Source organism: Manis javanica, chromosome 18, assembly GCF_040802235.1.
Source record: "Manis javanica isolate MJ-LG chromosome 18, MJ_LKY, whole genome shotgun sequence".
Lineage (NCBI taxonomy): Eukaryota > Metazoa > Chordata > Mammalia > Pholidota > Manidae > Manis > Manis javanica.
In genome coordinates this window covers 7,253,591-7,271,701 of record NC_133173.1, presented here as the reverse complement: position 1 = coordinate 7,271,701, position 18,111 = coordinate 7,253,591, and the positions used below count along the sequence as shown (strand labels likewise).

Here is an 18,111-nt window from a genome sequence, read left to right as displayed (position 1 = left end):
CCACCTGACTGCTCTTTCTGCCAGCAGGTTCCAGGTGTGAGGGTTCCAACTGGAGGATGATGAAGAGGTGAAGCAGGCCTTGGGCCTGTCACACTGAAACAAGGTGTGGCCCAGAAGGCCTCATCCAGCCCCCATTCAACCTAGGGGTGCAGAAGACCAGTGTAGGGGAGAATGGCTGGTAAGATTTCTAGGTATTTGCAAGAAATAACAGTGAAATTTCCCAACGGGATTTCTGAGACCAGAGAGCTGACACTTTTAAGCACAGGTCAGTAAGCCACACATGCTTATCCTCTTTCATCTTAAAGAGCACTGGACAGGGCTTGGAAGGGAAGGTTTAGCAGTAAGAAAGAACAGCCTGTCAGAGCTGCAGGGCATGGGCCGGGGTGGGCGGAGGTGGCCGGGCCCTCGGAGAGGACTGAGGGCAGACACCCAGGCAGCATCTGAAGCCAGGTCCGGGTCTCAGTCCATGCTCCTTCCCAGCCTTGTGCTGAAGAGACCTCACAGGGAGCCCTCCCACCCCGGAGCCCTTCCTCTGTCTCCCAGCCCCAGGGCACCGCTCCCACTCCTCACTGCCAAGGACCGGGCTGAGAATGTGGGACATCAGTTAGCTACCTGTAGCCTGGGATGGGGCAGGCAGTGCTGCTCAAGGGCCAGGTGGTCCAGAGAAGAGGCTGGGCCCACGTCCCTCACCTGGGACAGACCCAGATTAATCAGGGGAAAATCCCGCCTGGACACTGTGAGTAAAAGCTGGGGGTGCACAGGTTCTCCTGGCCCCCAGCCACCCCAACTGTTTTCTTGCTGGGAAAACGCTTTGACAGCCCTGGCTGCCTGAGGCAGTTCAATTATGAAATCTACCACATTAGATGAAAACCAGCATCTCAGCCAATTCACTTGTGTCTGGCCACTATTTTCTCCTGCTAGCCCTGCCCACCCCCTTCCCTGGCCAGGCCACACCTACGCTGTGGGCTGGGCCACAGGCTCTCAGGGCTCAGGCTATGGGCTCCTATTTTGCGGACCTCCTGAGCAGTGGCTACGTTCAGAAGTCATCCATCTCCCTGGGGACTCCCCATGACTGCCGACTCCACAGCCTAGACCAACACGGTCCCAGGTGAACCTGGCCATTGCCCGCCCCCTCCCCGCCCCATCCTCCCAGACCTCAACCTGCACCTGCCTGAAGTCGGCAGGGAATGGGCTTCTAGAAGTATGTGTGAGTGAAGGGATGTGGATAAAGTGAAGGTTCCTGTGGCCAGGATTCTCACCTGGCCCTGGTTGGCTAGCTCACTACACACGTGTGGGCAATACATTCTTATTGACTATTTAAAGAGGTCCGCCCGGTGCTCTGGGCAACAGTGGCGGGGCTGCAAGGCTGCAGGAGAGCAGAGCCCGGCTTGCTGCCTGCAGACTCTCTGAGTGGACGGGATGCTAGTGATTGACCTGTCACATGGAAAGAAAGTTGGGTATAACCCTTTCACCCCAAGAACGTTCTACTGTAATTTCTTTGGTCACATTGAATCCATAGTGAGCTTGCCTGGGGCTGAAACCCATTGGCAAGACAACTGGTGAAGTCAGCAGGGTTCATGGGTGACCCAGGAAAAAGAACAGGTGCCCCCCTGGAAGGAGTGTTTCAGCAGCTGCCCCTACGGACGGGAGACGCTCGGGTGTCCCCCTGTGGACGTGTGGCACTGGGAAGGGGTGGGGGACTGGGGTCCACCCCGAGAGGAAGAAAATTTGTTGCTGACTGAAATGGCGTCACTACCAAGTGCTGTGGGAATTGTAAAGGCCCGAGAGGAGGCGGCCCGAGAAGGAGCAGCGGCCGGAGAAGGCGCACGCAGGCTGCCAGGTGCCACGGGGCAGGGGAAGGGTGCAGTGCAGCCGTCAGCCCCAGAAATGGGGGAGCAGAGGTCTGACGAACAGGTGGGGGTGGAAGCCCCTCCTCGGTGGAGACCCCACCTGGCTGGAAGCTGGTGGAGAGCCCGATGGACTCGGCAACCGCGGGCTCCTCCAGGGGAGGCGCAGCCCCCTCCGCAGGTCGGGGAGCGCTCCGTGCTCTGGTCCTATCCCCAGGCTCGGGCACAAACGGAAACACGGTCTGCTGCTCGGAGGAGGGATTTAAAGGGCCCCGTGAAGGTCACGAGGACCCAGGTGTGGGCTGGCGTGAAAAGGCAGGAATAGACGGGAGGAAAGTGGACTGGAGCTGCGGCAACAACTGCGGCCGGAGTGGCGGCTCCAGCTGCTGAGGACGAGGCAGAGGCGGAGATAGAGCAGCAAGATGGGCCTGTGTGTCTGCACGACTTCCTGCTGCAGGGGCTGGAGAAGGTGGGTACTGGAAGGCCCACCCGTGGGCCTTGGGTAACTCCTTTGAGTAGAACTGGTTTGAATACAGCCAGGGTGACCACTTGGCAATGGATCCCCTCAGGCTTGAGGGTTATTATAATTTGTTGTTTGTATATTGTCGTAGCCTCTGTTGTTATTATGGAATTTGGTTACAATGCTCCAGCTTCCTCTCACAGGGACCATTGCAGAGGATTGAGGGCGCACAGAGTGAGATGCAAGAATCCTGGAGGGGTGGAGTGTAGATAAAATGAAGGTTCCTGTGGCCAGGATTCTCACTTGGCCCTGATTGGTTAGCTCACTATACACATGTGGGCAATACGTTATTGACTGTCTATAAAGAGCTCCACCCGGTGCTCTGGGCAACACGGTGGCACGGCTGCAGGAGAGCAGAGCAGAGGCTGAAGTGGCAGCGTCAAGGACAGAGCCAGAGGACGGCTGTGCGGGCAGAGACTGGCTTGCTGCATGCAGACTCGCTCTGAGTGGATGGGATTCTAGTGATTGACCTGCCACCGTGGGAATAAAGTTGGGTATAACCCTTTCACCCCAAGAACGTTCTATCATTTCTTTGGTCACATAATGAATTTGTCTGGGGCAGAAACCCATTGGCAAGACAAGGGAGAAGGCAGCTGTCCCAGGCATGCCTCGTTTCCATCTTAATCAGGCATTGTCTCTCCAGGAAGGGTTCGCCGCCTGTGCCCCTCCTGTGTTGCCCCACCTCGAGTTGAGTCCCTGCTGCCAGAATCACTGGGGTACTGTGCCCCCCTTGATGTGTTGGGGGCCTCATCCGCATGCCAGCACACCCTGTTCAGGAGTTCCCTGAAGGTCCCAACCCTTCAAACAATGAATCAATCACTGAGTGACAAACCACCCACTAAATGACACTCCTTCTCCCACGCTCTTGAGCATCACAGTGTTAGACGGGCAGAGCCAAGCTGCTTTCCCTGCAGGCTAGGCAGTCCCTGGCCTGGGCAATCTCCCTCTTTTCTTCCAGCTCTCCCACGCTGGACGCCTACAGGTTTAAGAGGCCATTAAGGGGCTTTGGGCTGCAGATGATGGCTCTGTTGTGGTGTGCGACTGGCCCACAGCACCTCTGTCTGCATCACAAAGAGATTCAGCTGTAGCCAAGGCCTCAGGATGAAGGTTTCTACCATTTTTCTCTACCTTCCTTTTAACAACCTCCCTGGAGTGACTTCCTGACAAATACAATGACTCAAGACCAAGACGGCTTCTGGGCCTGGAAGATTGACTCCATCAACCTCCACAGGCACAGCTTGGGGACCCAAGGACCGTGGTCTTCAAAGGACACCAGGTCTGCTGCCAGTGGGATGGACCTTGTATCCTATTCCTCCCCAGCCCGCCAATGCAAGCTGTCACCAACATTCCTTAGGAATCCTAACAGTGCACCTGAACCCAGGGAGCATCGATCCCCCATGAACAGGGAAACCGAGGCCCATGGTCCCAGAGGACCTGGCCCCAAGTCACCTTCACCACAGTCTGGTCCATGATAAGAAGGTGGGGTTCCTGCTTTCTCTCCCAGGGCAACTTCCCTCCCTTCGTCATACAGCCAGAGTGAAACCCGAAGGTGTTCTCTGTCCTGACTCACCAGGGAGGGCCAAAGCTCGTGGGGCCTTCCCCTGCTCAAAGCAACCCGGCAGGACCTAAGGGCGCCCTGGTTAAACCTGCGGGTCCTGGGCCCGCCCCCACTGCAATCCCTTTGATCAGGCCTCTATGAAGACTTATCTTTGCTCAAAGATAGTGGAAATGAACTGTGGGGGCTTTGAAGCAGCAGCACAAAATAGTGCATGGTGCCCCCGGGGCAGTCTTTCAAAGGAAAAGCTTCTCCAGCAACTAGGTGCGGGTAGAGAGGAAGGGGGTGGGGGTGCGCGAACGCGGTGGGGTGCCGCGGCTGGGCTGGAGGGGACTTGCCCCGGGGCTGCTAGGGTGGCCGCCACCCCAGGCAGGTGGGTGGGCCTTACGGCCTGGGACTACGCTCTTGCTGTTACACAGCTCTCTAAACGGAGGCAACGGGCCCTGCCAGGTGGGCGGCAGACGTTGGCGGAGTCTGGGTCGGCTCGCGTGGACACCTCCCGGCTTAAAACCCTCGCTCCAGCTCAGCACGAGGCGGGAGCCATCCGGCCCTTGGCGTGCAGTGCGCGGGGACTTCGCCGGCCGGCGGCGCACATCCTCAAAGCTTCAGCTTTCGAGGATCGATAGTAATTTTTTAAAAAGAGCCAGCGGACTCAATGAATCAACCACTCCCCAGGGGAAAGACCGGCAGCTCCCGCGCGCAACATCCATTTGCAAAACAATTCATTCCCTCGCCCGGAGCTCTCAGCAAATACCCTCGCCGGGTCCCCAGGCGCAAGAGGAGGGAGCGGCCGGCGCTGGGAGGCGGTGGCTGACGAGTCCCCTTCCCCACCATTGTCCCCGGCTCCTGCTTCTTAGACCCCGCGGTGGCCGGAGCGGCTCCGGGGACCCAAGCGCCCCCACCCCGGGCTCTCTCCCGGGCACGCGGCGCCGTGGAAGCTCCCTCTGCCGGGGCTCCCACGGCGGGGCGCGCAAGACGCTGCGCCCTGGACCGTCGTGGGGAACAAGTGCCAGCGCCGGTGGCAGGCGCGCAGCTAGATCGGCCCGAGCACAGCGCCCCCAGCCCGGCTGGGTACTCACCGCTCGGGGCGCCGCCGCCCGCCGCGTCCCCAGCCCCCGACCTGCTGCCGCTCTCAGAAGCCGCTCGTCGCCTGCGCGAGGATCCGCCGCCGCCGCTCCCCTCCCCCGGCTCGCCTCCGATCCCACCGCGCCGCCGCCGCGGTGCAGCCCCGGCGCTGCCAACAAACTAGTTTCTCCAGCCTTCCCGCCCCGTCTCCGGCCCGAAACCAATCATAGGCGGTGCCTTTGTGATTGATGGGCGACCAAACCCGTAGTTCAGCCATCGGGGAAGAAAGGGGCGGGCGCCCGGGCCGCGCCGGTACCGCGAGGGGGCGGGGCAGTGAGAGGAAAAGAATTTCGGCCAGATTCTTAAAGGGACAGACCTGCCCGCGCCCGCGGCCGAAGTTTGGGAACAAAACCCCACGGTGATCTAGAGCTTTCCGAAGGAGGGAACTTTGTAGACCGCGATGCCTCTTCTGTACCCGGTCTGCGGAGCCACGCTTTTATCTGTGAAAGTGTTAAGAAACCCCCCCCCCCTTTTTTTTTTACCCTGGGCAGTGTTTGGGGTTTTCTGCAGCTATTAACCCTGTCTGCACTTGGAATATGTAATTTTCAGGGTACTTTAGCTCTCCCCTACCCGTGGCATTTCTAAATTCCTTTCGTAAGCCAACCTTCAAGTATTCATCCATTCATCCCTTCATTAACTTACTCTGCAAACGTTTACTAGACGCCTGCGCGATGTGATAGACGTGGAAGGGGGTAAACTGATCTCTAATTTCCCATTCCACCACTCCAGGTGGCTGTGTATCCAGTGTCTTCATCTGTATCGTGGCAGTAAAAAGTCCTCATGTGATTACGGAGTAAAGAGGACAAATTCCTATAACAAAGTACGTGCGCGGTAAGTGTCCTTTCTTTTTCCCCTTCCACTGAAAATTGGTAATTCACGTAGGTCACTTAAGGACACAAAAAGCGCTGGTACAGAAAGTGGTAAGCGCCCTAAGGGCAGAGAGATTCCTAGGAAGCAGAGGTGGGCGGCGCAGGGAAGGCTTGGTGGGGGAGGAGAGTGAACAGAAGATTCGGTTCGGAGGAGGGGTGGGGTATGACAGGTGGAAACTGGGAAAGAGAGGCTGTGGGTAGAAAGTTGTTTAGATTGGACGAAAGAGATCTCTCCAGGCTTTAAAGGCTGTGAGATGACGGGGGAAGACACCACCAGGGGAAGCATTTGGGGGACTGGTGGGGGGAGCAGTATGGTGTAGAGGGAGGCAGCCTGAGATCTGGGATTTGATTCTGGCCTCTGCCCCTCAAGCTTTATAGGACTGGAGGCCGATGGCTCAGGCTCTCTGAGTGTTGGTTTCTTCCTGGGGAAAGTAGGATTCGAGCACCTATCTTGCGGGGTTATTATAAAAAATTAAATAAGAGAACATATGTAATATTTCTTGGCACCCAGCAAAGGCTCAATCAGGTTTGTGTCTCCATTTGGCCTAGATCTGGAGATGCTCAAGACACAAGGGTTCTGATATTTAAGAGCACTCTTGGCCAAAGGTAAGAATCCAAGTGTGCTGTTAAGGTGCCTTCCAAGAGGAAAAGGCGCATCAAAATAATTGGGCCATTAAAGAAATGACACCGATCACATTTGTAGTGTAAGCACTCTGCCAATTTTCTAGAGCTAGAATATTTATATAATTGTTGGTTGGATGAAGCTCCGCATACAAAATTGATTCTTAGCAAGTTCATAACCATTGCTTATTATTCCGTTCAGGTTCTCTCTGAAATTATAAGTATCAACTATCTAAAATCTGGTCCACATTATCATTTTCCCACTTCCCAACTCCAAGGCCCAAATTAGGTATGGAATATATGAAAATCAAACATAGGCAATGCAACAAAATCAGACGAAGAACACATGTTATTGAATTTAGGTATGATTTGAAGGGAAAAGCCGTGAAGTTTGCTTTGGCCCCTGGTTCATTCCTCATTGTAGGCTCTTGAGCATAATCACAATCACGCCCCCTACCAGCCAGTGTTGGAATGACCTGCTTACCTGTTAGTCCACCCTGCAGCACAGGGGGTTTGGGGAGGGCATCTTTGGTTCCTTGGACAAGCTATCCACACAGTTTTGAAATACTGTGACTATACTTCATATCAGTTAGAATTAGCTTTTGCTTCATATGACAGAAAACCTAAAATAATTGAATTTTAAAAAGATCAAAGTTTGTTTCCTGTTCATGCATAATAAAGCTAAAGTTAAGTAATCTGGGACTGGTTGGCAACTCCACAGTTATCAACACCATGGGCTCCTGTATTTCCATTCTGCCGTTCTTAATGCGTGGTTTCCATTTGGGATTGCCTCATGGTCCAAAATGGCTGCTGGAGTACCAACTATAACATCCATATTTCAGATAGCAGGAAAGAAAAAGAGTAGAAGAGCATATGTTTGCCATCCAACCATGTTAGCTCCATTTAAGCAGACTGCAGAAATCCCACATAATACTTCCATTTACATTTTATGTAGATATTATATGAGTGCATTGACTCTTCAAGCAGAATCAGGGTTCTCTTTTACCAAGAAAGAGGGAACAGATTCTTAGTGTCAACCAACAGTCGTGGCCAACACTTTGTCTTCCCTCCTGGCATTGCCATCTGCCTGTCCAGTATTCTAGGGGTTCAGAATCTAAAGTCTGAGAAACTCTGAGATGATGTACAGAATTCAATACAAATTGATGAATAGATTGTTGAACTCTGGGTTCTTCTGCCTGTCTGGATGTTCCTTTTCAGGCTTCTGTGCTGATTGCTCCTCACTCCCCAGAAGTCCAGGCATTGGAGTGCCCAGGAACTGAGTGTAGATGCATAAGACCTCTTGCCTACCTACATATGCCCTCTAGGAGATTCCATGTAGGCCCATGCCTTATGCTCATATGAACACCAGCGACTCCCAAATCTGTACTGCCACCCTGACTTCTCCATGAGCTCCGCGCCCACAGGTACAGCCACATGCTCGATGTCTTCATTGGGATGCGGAGGCCACCTCATCTTAACATGCTCCCATTGATCTCCTGATACACTACCCTGAAAAAAAAATCCTGCTCCTCCTGTGGGCATTCTCATCTCTCGGTAGGACAACTGTTTTGTGTGCCCATCAAAAGCCAGTGTTGTGGTCGGACCAGCCCTTGTGGTTCTTATTATGGTTGTAAGATGACCTACAGCAACATCCATCAGGAACCTGAAAAAATAAAGGTTTATTACTTATAAGACCAGGAAATGACACAGCATACCTGGGGCCAGACAGCAGGGACACAAGTAGAGAGAGGACGTGTGCAAATGGGCCAGGGGTTCTGCTCTTATTGGGGTTGAGGGTGGGGGCCTAGGGTTTCATGGGCTCACTCCTTATTGGTGCATTTAAGACATAAGAGCCAGAATGTAAAGCCTGGAGAAGACAAAAATCAAGTGGCCCAATGGTCAGTTACAGAAACCAACCAAGATCTCCAGAACAGGGGGAACTTGGTGTAGGAGGCGGCCTGTGAAGTTTTTACAATATTATTGACTATATTCCCTGTGCTGTACTTCTGTCCCTGTGACTTACTTCTCTTATAACTGGAAGTTTGTACCTCTTTACCCCCTTTACCTATTTCACCCATTCCCTCACCTTCTGTCAACCACCAGTTCTTTCTATTTATGAGTCTGTTTTGTTTCATTCATTCATTTGTTTTGTGTTTTAGATTCCACATATAAGTGAAATCTCATGGTATTTATCTTTGTCTGACTTACTTTACTTAGCATAAGACCCTCTGGCTTATACATGTTGTTGCAAATGGCAGGGTTTCATTCTTGCTTGTGGCTGAGTAATATTCCATTGTGTGTGTGTGTGTGTATGATACATATGTAATGTATATTACATCATCTTTATCACAGTTATATGTTCAATTAATGTATGAGAAAGGAGGCAAGCATATACAATAGGGGAAAGACAGTCTCTTCAATAAATGACGTGAAAAACTGGACAGCTACATGTGAAAGAAAGAAATTGGCCTATTTTCTTACACTGTATACAAAATAAACTCAAAATGGATTAAAGACCTAAATGTAAATCTGAAGTCATAGAACTCTTAAAAGAGAAACATAGGCAGTTAAGCCCTTGAATATTTTGGGGGATATGTTTGGTAGCAATATTTTGGGGGATCCATCTCCTCAGGCATGGCAACAAAAGCAAAAATTAACAAGTGGGAAGACATCAAACTCAAAAGCTTTTGCACAGCAAGGAAAACCATTAACAAAATGACAAAGCAACTTACTGAATGGGAGATGATATTTGCAAATGATATTTCCAAAAAGGAGTTAACATCCCAAATACATGAAGTGGATGCTTCCGCAGTCAAAGCTTAAGTCGGGCACTTGCCTGACAAAAAAGAGAAAAGCTGTCAGAGCTTACACTGGTAGCTGTTAGATAACCACCTAATCTGTTTGCTCAAATAAAACCCTTGGGGCCCTTTTGTAGTACCCCCTCCTCTAATCCTTGTTCAGTCTGAGCCCTCAGCCACTTTCCTGCCACCACCAGGCTGGCCCAGATTCCCATCATCTCTTCCCCGGGGCCTCTGGGCCCATCTCCCTGCATCTGCCCTCGCTCAACACAGCAGCCAACGGGGTCTTTTTACAACATGACGTGACTGTGTCCCTCCTCCCCTCAAAATCCTCCAGTGGCTCCCACCTCAGAGTGAGGACCGACATCCTGATACGGGCTGTCAGCTCTGACCCCACCTGGCCAGGACCACCCCTCACTCTTCATCTTGCACCTCCCCACCCCCACCCGCTCTGCTCCAGGCCCACTGACCCTTTGGCGTGGGCCTCAAACAAGCCAAGCCTATTCCCGTGGAGGGTCGCTGCTTTCACCAGCTCCACCCAGAAAGCTCTTCCGCCGGCTGTCCAGGTGGTGCTCTCCCTTCCTTCTTCAGGTTTCCGCTCAGATGTTATCTTACACAGGCCTCCCTGCTACCTTCTGAAGGTCACCACATTCCCCGCCCTGGCCATCCCTCGCCTCACTCCGTGCCTCCCCAGCCCTTACTTTCACCTGAAGCTATATTTTGCTTATAGATAGAGCGGCGTGTAGGGGATGGCCCGGCACACCCAGCTAGGCCTTGCTATTCTCCTGCTGAACAGAAGCAATTTCCCAGCACACCAGCATCAGCCAAGACCACTTTGTAACCACACTGGGTCAGGACAAAAACAAGAGCCCTCTGTTGTCCTGTGTGGGTCAGCAAAACCCGAGCATCGTCCAGGTCACAAAGTACCGAACACCCACCTCTGGTCAGGTGGGTGATTGCCGCCTCTTCATTCATGGCAGCTTTGACCTCGAGCTGCCCTCCATCCTTTTAGATGAAATTTATTGAGATGCCCTGTCGGACTCATTCTTGCTTTCTGACTGCACCCAATCCAGAGCGAACCCCATCTTCCTGGGCCTCTGCCAGACCACTCAGCCAGGGCCCGAACCTCGTTTTCAGGTCCTTCTAAGGCCCCCATAATGAGACACCCCTCAGTTCCCCCACGGTGTGTGGTCTTCTCACTGCAGCAGGTGATCAACAACCTGTTCATCTACGGGTGTTCCGTCAACGTCCCACCTCGTGTGGTATCGGGGGCTTAACTGACTGCACTCTGTGTAAGTCCCATAAGAGCTGGGGCTCCATTCCGACCTAGAACAGTGCCTGGCACATAGTAGGTGCTCCATTAGTACTACTCAGTGAATTCAGGATGAATTGAATGCAGCTCCAGGGACAATGTTAGTCACCACTAAGGCAGTAGCTTCTGATTTCAGTGTTGGAAAAACTCAACTAAGCCTTTAATTTTCGGTCTGATTCCCAGAAGGTGGATCCCCTGGTCAGGTGGGGCTGCCGAGGGCAGGGCCAGGGCAGGAGAAGGCGTTGTCAGCTTTGGTGTTCCCAAGGGAGGGGTGGGTGGCAGGGCTGCTCTTCTGGGGGAGCAGCTGGGAATCAAGGTTACGGGTGAGTCACCCAGTTTGGGTGCACAGAGGAGCAGGGCAGGGCTGGGTCAGAGGCCGCGGGAGGGATGGTGTCCTGCCTTCGCCCCGTGGCGGTGTGGGGATGGCGTGAGTAAGCCCTTCTGGGCTCACTGCTCCTTCCACTCCAAGAAGCTGCAGCCCCTCGGCGGTGTCCATCTGCAGTGCCCGTGAAGCGCCTTCCCCTAACCTCCAGAAATGCCATAGCTTAGACCTCTATCTGACACCGAGAGCACGGTGGTGCCTCTGTACCATGCAGGGCCTACTGGCAGAGCCGGAAGGCCAAAGGTCATGACAACAGTGGCCTACAGGGCAGCAGGTAAGTGGCGAGACCAGGGAGGAGACTTGGACGTCCAGGGCCCAGCCCGCGATGCCAGCAGCAGAGCCAGACCGAGGGCTTGGGAATGAGCTGCAGGAAGGAAGGTAAGAGAGCGTCACAGAACAAATGCCTCCTTGTAGAAGTGTTGGCCGGGGCCTGACCTATACCCCTTTCCTTCCCAGAACCCAGAATGCGAGACTCGGTATGGAACAATGGTTAATGAACAACCGTGGAGGATGCAGAACAGTGTGTAGGCTGTGCTGTGTTTGGGGCCCAAAGCGGGAACATCAGAAGGAGCGCTTGTGAGCGTGTAAGTAAATGAAGGCGCTCTGGGAGGAGATGCGGCAAAGGAACCCCGTGGTCCCCTGTGAGTGAGCAGGGGTGGCCCATGAGGAACAGGGTGGAGACAGAGCTGGAGAGCTACAGTGGCTTCTGAGCCGCGGGGATCTAGTGCTTATTCAAAAAGCAACTTAAAAACCAAATCAGAAGCTTCAAAAATGCAATTAAAACTGTGTATTTCTCTGCACCGATTCGGGTGGGGGATGAGGAAGGATGGAGATTTGTAGTCTATCCATATGGTCTGGATTTTTAGAAAAATGTGACGTTTTCTTTGCATAATTAAAAATAATGTTCAAAAGAAGCAAAGAGGGAAGGAAGGGTGGAAGGAAAGGAGGGAGGGAAGAAGAAATGGTATTTGGAGACAGCCTGACCCTCTGACTTTGGATCCTGGCTCTGCCACCTGCTGTGTGGCCATGACCAGTTTGCCTTTCGGAGCCTCAGTTTCTCCATCAGTAAAATGGGAGTAATAATAATAATAATAGTTCCTACTTCACAGAGGTTTTGAAAAGGTTAAATTCAGAAAAAAAAAAACCCACCTCTGTAGAGCAGTTAGCCCAGAGCCTTGGACCTAATAAGCCCTAAAAATATCAGTAGCTGCAATGACAGCTAGATGTTTGTAGAGTGCCAAGGAGTACCCCTGGGTTACTTATCATAAGTGCTCAATTCGTTGTAATAATTGTTTGGGAATATCACCATAACTTTGGAGATGGTCTCTGGCAACTTCCCAGCTGAAAGAGCAGGAGCCCAGTGCCTCTTTCTAGCTACCCCTGAAGAGCTGTCCCTTTAGGAGTCTGATGCCCCCCTGTTGGTGGGCAAGGATGTGGCCTCTACCCTTCAGGCCCTCTCCCTGGCATCCAGAAGAGCTATGGGGGTGCATAGCCAGGACAGGCTTGCAGGTCTCTTGGGCCTGGCTTCAGAAGAGCTTCTCCAGGAAAACAGACAGAATGCCCTGTGGAATTTTGTTCCATGATCAAATGAGTCCACGTGTAGCTGAGCGGGATTGATACCTAGGAGTCGTTTAAAGGCTACAGGCTTTATTCATTGATGTGTTGATTTCAAAATGTTTATCAAATGCCCAGTATGTTCTAGGCACAAAGCTGGGAGATGAGTAGACAGAGGGGAGGGAGATGGGGCACAGAGGTGAATAAATCATAGTCCTTGACCTTAAAGGGAACACAAGTCATGCCTAATGATGCAGAAAATACAGAAACTGCAAAATAAAACTAAAAATGGCCTAGGAATTCAAATAAAATGCTGGGACCCAGCTGTGGAGGGAAGGATGAGTTTCAGAGCAGCTTGTGACCCAGACCTTGCTGGGTGAGTACAATCTGGCTAGGGCGGAGAGAAAGAGCATTCCAAGGTGTAAACAAAGACCTGGTATGGAAAATCGCAGGCATGGGGTCTACAAAAAGAAGAGGACCCCCAGGGAGGGCTATGGAGTGTAAATTGGGGGATAAGGGAAGGGAGTGCTGGTATTAGGGGAGGTGAGAAGACTGAAGAGGTGAAGGAGACGGACTGACTCCTGGTTAGCAGCATTGCCCCTTGTCGTGTTCAGGCTCATGACACAGGAAAACTCAAGACAGGAAGAAACATGTGGGTGGATAAACTGTTAATGTTTATTCACACTAAGGTTACTGCACAGCAGTTAAAAGCCATGAAGTATCTTTGTGTATCAACATGGACACATCTCGAAAATATGATGTTGAGTGAGAAAAGCAATTTGTAAATGGACACAGAGAATGATCACATTTATGTACATTACAAAATCTTGCAAAGCAATACTGTATAGTTTACAGATAGTTGTCTATAGTGTATAAATATAAAAACACCACATGTACACACACAGTGTGTGTTATACATTATATGCTACAGTATAGCAACAGATTTTGAGAACCTCAATGATATTGAAGATTTTCCGGGAAAAAACAGGTTTTCAAGATTACCTTAAAGATTTGTAGAAAACAAGAAGGGCTCAATGACAATAAAAGGAATTTAAAAAGTTATTGATAAAAGGATCAATCCACCAGGAAGATGTAATGATTCTAAACACTATATGCACCAAACAATAGAGCCTCAAAATATATGAAGTAAAAACAGATACAGCTGAAAGGAGAAATCGACAAATCCACAGTTACAATTAGGAACTTCAGCAACTCCCCTTTCAGTGACAGAGAGAATTATCTTGTGTACAGCACCATCAACCAACAGGCTCTAACTCACATTTATAAAGCACTCTATCCAGAAACAGAATAGACAGTCTTTTTCCAGTGCCCATGAAACATTCACCAAGCTGGATTATATCTTGGGTCATAAAACAAAGTCCAACTAAGAAAAAAACGATTGAAATGCTGGAGTATGTTCCACCAAACTAGAAATCAAAAAGACAGACAGAAAATCACTAAACATGTAGGAATTAAATAACGCACTTTTAAATAACCCACAGGTCAAAAAGTCTCAAAGGAAATAAAGAAAATACGTAATCTATATCAACAAGACATCGTTACAACATTGAAAGTCACAGAAGTCCAATTCCCTGTGAAACCTGCTGTAAGCAGAGAAACCAAGGTCTTCCTAAGATGCTGTTTGGCATAAATTGACATTCCGACGTGAAGATTTGTGCATTTTATTTTATGTACCTAACCCAAAAACAAATAAATAAGAGTACATCCCAATATACATGGAACCTCACTGTATAAAAGATTTTTTTAAATGAAGCATCTCAGGTTGAAGCAGAATGGAAAGCTGTGGTCACCTCCTTGCTTTCGTCTCTGTCCCTCCTCCCCTCCCCTTAATTCCCACCCCAGCTACACTTTGGGTTTCTGTGGAAACCAAGGGCTATGCAGCTCCCTGTTGGGAAAATCACTGCTATTACAAACCCCTAATTATTGAGGATCATAGCTGTGAAAATCCCAAACAAACCCCGGGCAAACTGAATTCAATTTAGAACAATTATCTGCTGTCTCAGTGACACAGAGTTTATCTCAGGAGGGTTAAATGGCATAAAAATAGAAAAGGTATGGCTATGATATGGCATCGCAGCGGGTCCAATAAGAATCCCACATGCACAGTTTAAGAGACCCTAAGGAAGAAGTTTAATAAAATGAATACTTATTCTTGATTTTAAAAATGTTGCTAATGATAGAAGGAAATTTCCTTCATCTGACAGATTACCAGGTAAGGAAATCACCCTGGCTCTTAATGACAGGGCCTGAGGCGTAGGCGCATCATCTTTTGGGGTGTGAGGTAAGGAATGGTGTGGGTAGAGCGATCATCTCCAGCTGGGTAGTCAGGGGAAGGCTAACAGGGTAGAACAGAGGTGGTTCGCGGAAGTCACCTGACACTGGCTTGGGCGATGGGGATAAAAGAGAAATTGAAAGTGACTCAAGGTCCAGAGGGTGAATCAAGGAGAAATGACAAATGGAGCAGGTTTGGAGGCCACGGAAGAAAGTACCTGTTTCTGTCCATACTTCCATAGCTCCACACAGAAGGGGATACAACACGTGGGGAAATACCACCTCCTCAAAGAATGCCCATTATCTTCCTCCCAACCCCAGGTCTTCTAATGCCCCAGAGAAATTTTTTTTTATCATAAGCAAAACTTTGATTGACACATTGTTCTCTATCAAATGCTAGAGATTGTGCATATGGATTCTAAAGTCCAAGTGGCTGGCCAGCTATAAAATGTGGCCTTGCATCCCTTTAAGACGACTTTGCTTCTCATGGCTGGGCAGTCAGAGGACTGGGGAGAGCTGGGTCAATAATCAACAGGATCATAATTATCATTATTACCCTCTGCTCATGAATTAACAATTGTGGGTAAAATTGCAATATTTCCAGCCCCTCTTGCCTGGTCTTAGTGCATCTCCTTATCAGTAGGTGTATCCAAGGGGTGGAGAGAAGTAGTCCATCTCCATATCAACAGGTAATTAATTACAAAGATGAGAGAGGGCTTATCTGGACCGGAGAGGTTGGGTGGGGTCCCTTCTTCTGCAGCCGGGTTGTGAGAGACACAGGTGAGCAGGGGTGGACGACTGCTTGTATTAAGAAACAGGTTTCTCCCACTTTATTTCTCCCTTTGACTGATTTCAGGTTCAAAGGTATGTTGCCCCAAGATTTTCCCCCTGAAGTTACAGCATTGAAACAATATCCTGCTTCTGGTGAAAGGTACTTTCAAACTCAAAAGACAGGAGGAAGAAAGACACACCTTTTTTTCTCCATCGTGGAGGAAACAGACCACTAACATGCTGAGAGCATTTTAAGGGGTAAAGAGAAGGGTTTCCCCAGGAGATGGCAATGGAAGGTGAGGACACCGAGGAGACCCACTTGTCCCCAGATTTGCCCCTCTAGTCCTGATTTGAAAACCTTCCTTAATCAATTGCTGATACCCTTGGCATAATAACATCTGTGAGCCTTAGAAAAATCAAGTTTCTGTGGGGCGCAAGAAGTGACAGAGAAAATTTCCTCTTCCTTGACTTTTGTCTAAGCCCTGGTGGCAGATTGAGAGTGGGACTGGGTTAGCAGAGGACACGGGAGTGGGAGTCGGGGGCGGCAGTGGCTCTGGCGAATGGTGACTCACTCATTCTCTGATACTGAAAGCGGAGAGAATAACACAGTGGCAGCACGGGTCCTTCAAGGACCTAAACGAAAACCTGCTGGCATTTGTGCAGATACTTCTTGCTTCTTCAAAGTGATTGTAATTTCTGTGCTCTCATTTAATTAAGATTAAATTACCCTGTGAAGCTTGCAAACGGTACCCTAACCTGCAGGCCTCTTTGGGATTTCTGGAGGGCCACATAAGATTTCAGAAGGCCATGGCAGTGTGAACTTCCTGAAAAGCACATTAAAATGTATCCAGGAGTCACACTGATTGTCAGTCATATAAAACCAGGGAAGAGATCAGCAGAGTCGCTATTATCCAGCTGCCTAGGCTTACATAGTATAGACTTTACACAGGGATGCACGTTGAGCTCTGAGTAGCCTTTTTCTATTTTAGAGTCCATGCATTTCTCCTGGTTTCTAACACTTTATCAGTAGGCCCTTTAAAAGCTTGTCATCTGTAAGTCACCTAAATTCAAGTGCATAAAATGCCTTGGAGCTCTACCACGCCAGTGCAAGCGCCTGGAGTCCTAACGACTGTCCCTGCGGAACGTGACAAAGCATGTGGGACCGGGGTTATAACATCAGATTCGGATGACTTACATTAGGCAAGCAGACAAACATTTTGCTGTTGAGGGTGAGAGGCAACGGGCCAGGGCTGTGAGTCGGGGAGTGACTGGCAGCGCTCAAGTAGCTTCCAACCAACCCCAAGGGAACTTCTCCCAAATTCCTCAAAAGATGTACACGCCGTTTTCTCCTGCAGGTGGGAAGAGCTCTTCTCCCTCTTGAGACAAAGCCGGGAGCAGATTCCACTTCCGCCCAGCCCAAGTCGACAGAAGGGAGAGCCAGTATCAAGTGCACCGTTTGTAACTCTTCCTCCAGATTCCGGTCTGCATGTGCCGGCTGTGCATCAAATCCCACTCACGGAGCCCCTTTAGCTTTTCCCCCGGAGGCCTTCGGAAGCCACCTTGCAGCATCATTTCTACTGTCACCTCTCCTTCAGTTGTCACACTTCCAATCACACCTGTCAGGGAGGGACACCCCTTGAGACCAGATCTGGACCTGGTAGGAGGGAAATTCACAACATGAATACAATGAAGTAGGAAGGGAAAAGTACAGCCCCAGCGCCTTGAGTATTTTTGTTTTGTTTTGCTTTTAAATTATAATCCTTGCGCTGCTTGTTGTACATCCACCTGGGATCCAGAGCCAGGCAGTGGTTTCTGATGCCTTCATGAGTGGCATTTATTTAAAATTTTCATTTTCTGAAAGTTTGTTGCTCGTCTATGGAAATAAAATCGATTTTTAAGCTGACTTTTTTCCTCCGGGGTCCCTGATAAGTTCATCTATTTATTCTAATAGTTAATCTACAGATACTTCAGAATTTTCTAAATGCACAGTCGTGCTCTCTGTGAATAATGATGGCTGTGTTTCTTCCTTTCCAAAATTTCCTTCTGCTCCTCGGATCCCAGGTACCCTGTTGATAGAAATGGCGCTCCTGAGCAGCCGCGTTTTCTTTCTGACTCGAGGGGAAAAACGTTTGCTATTTCGCATTCAAGTGTACTGTTTGATATAAATTTTGTAGCTGCTGTGCATCAGACCCTCCTAGGTACCCCACGGATTCTCCACTTCGTATGTCAGCTTCTAGTTGTTGGAGTTGAAAGCATGTTTTCATGGACCCTGCCCACCATCGCACACGCCTCGACAGCACCTTCATGCCCGAGCAAGATTCTTCCCTGGTGCTCAGGACCATGATAAGTATGAGGATGGCAGAGGTCGCTGGTTATTGTCGATGGTGTGGGAAACTGTTAAAAAATCATACTTCAGGGCAGCCAGCTGTCAACTCCAGGCACACTCTGAAAAGTGAGAAATAGGA

General features: G+C 50.1%; 1 protein-coding gene and 2 long non-coding RNA genes across 7 annotated transcripts in view; 2 read left to right on the top strand and 1 right to left on the bottom strand.

The window, feature by feature from the left end:
- The window catches only part of KLHL25 (kelch like family member 25), a 32,780-nt gene extending 27,605 nt beyond the window's left edge, over positions 1 to 5,175 (bottom strand). For both annotated transcript variants that reach the window (XM_073227042.1, XM_073227043.1), the window contains exon 1: positions 5,002 to 5,175. The gene's annotated coding sequence lies outside the window, so the exon portion shown is untranslated. The remainder of the gene's footprint in view (positions 1 to 5,001) is intronic.
- LOC140847254 (uncharacterized) lies at positions 1,837 to 14,508 on the top strand. Of its 4 annotated transcripts, none has more exons than XR_012127071.1 (5): positions 1,837 to 2,316; positions 5,777 to 5,878; positions 6,466 to 6,522; positions 11,486 to 11,613; positions 14,086 to 14,506. It is a non-coding gene; the product is annotated as an uncharacterized lncRNA (long non-coding RNA). The 4 variants fall into 4 exon arrangements; XR_012127073.1 differs by lacking the exon at positions 1,837 to 2,316 and adding an exon at positions 5,359 to 5,489 and having other exon boundaries at positions 14,086 to 14,508; XR_012127072.1 differs by lacking the exon at positions 6,466 to 6,522 and having other exon boundaries at positions 1,842 to 2,316; positions 14,086 to 14,502.
- Positions 14,509 to 15,822: 1,314 nt separating this feature from the next.
- On the top strand, positions 15,823 to 17,549 carry LOC140847256 (uncharacterized). The gene is made up of 2 exons (XR_012127077.1): positions 15,823 to 15,942; positions 17,002 to 17,549. It is a non-coding gene; the product is annotated as an uncharacterized lncRNA (long non-coding RNA).
- The last annotated feature ends 562 nt before the right edge of the window (positions 17,550 to 18,111 follow it).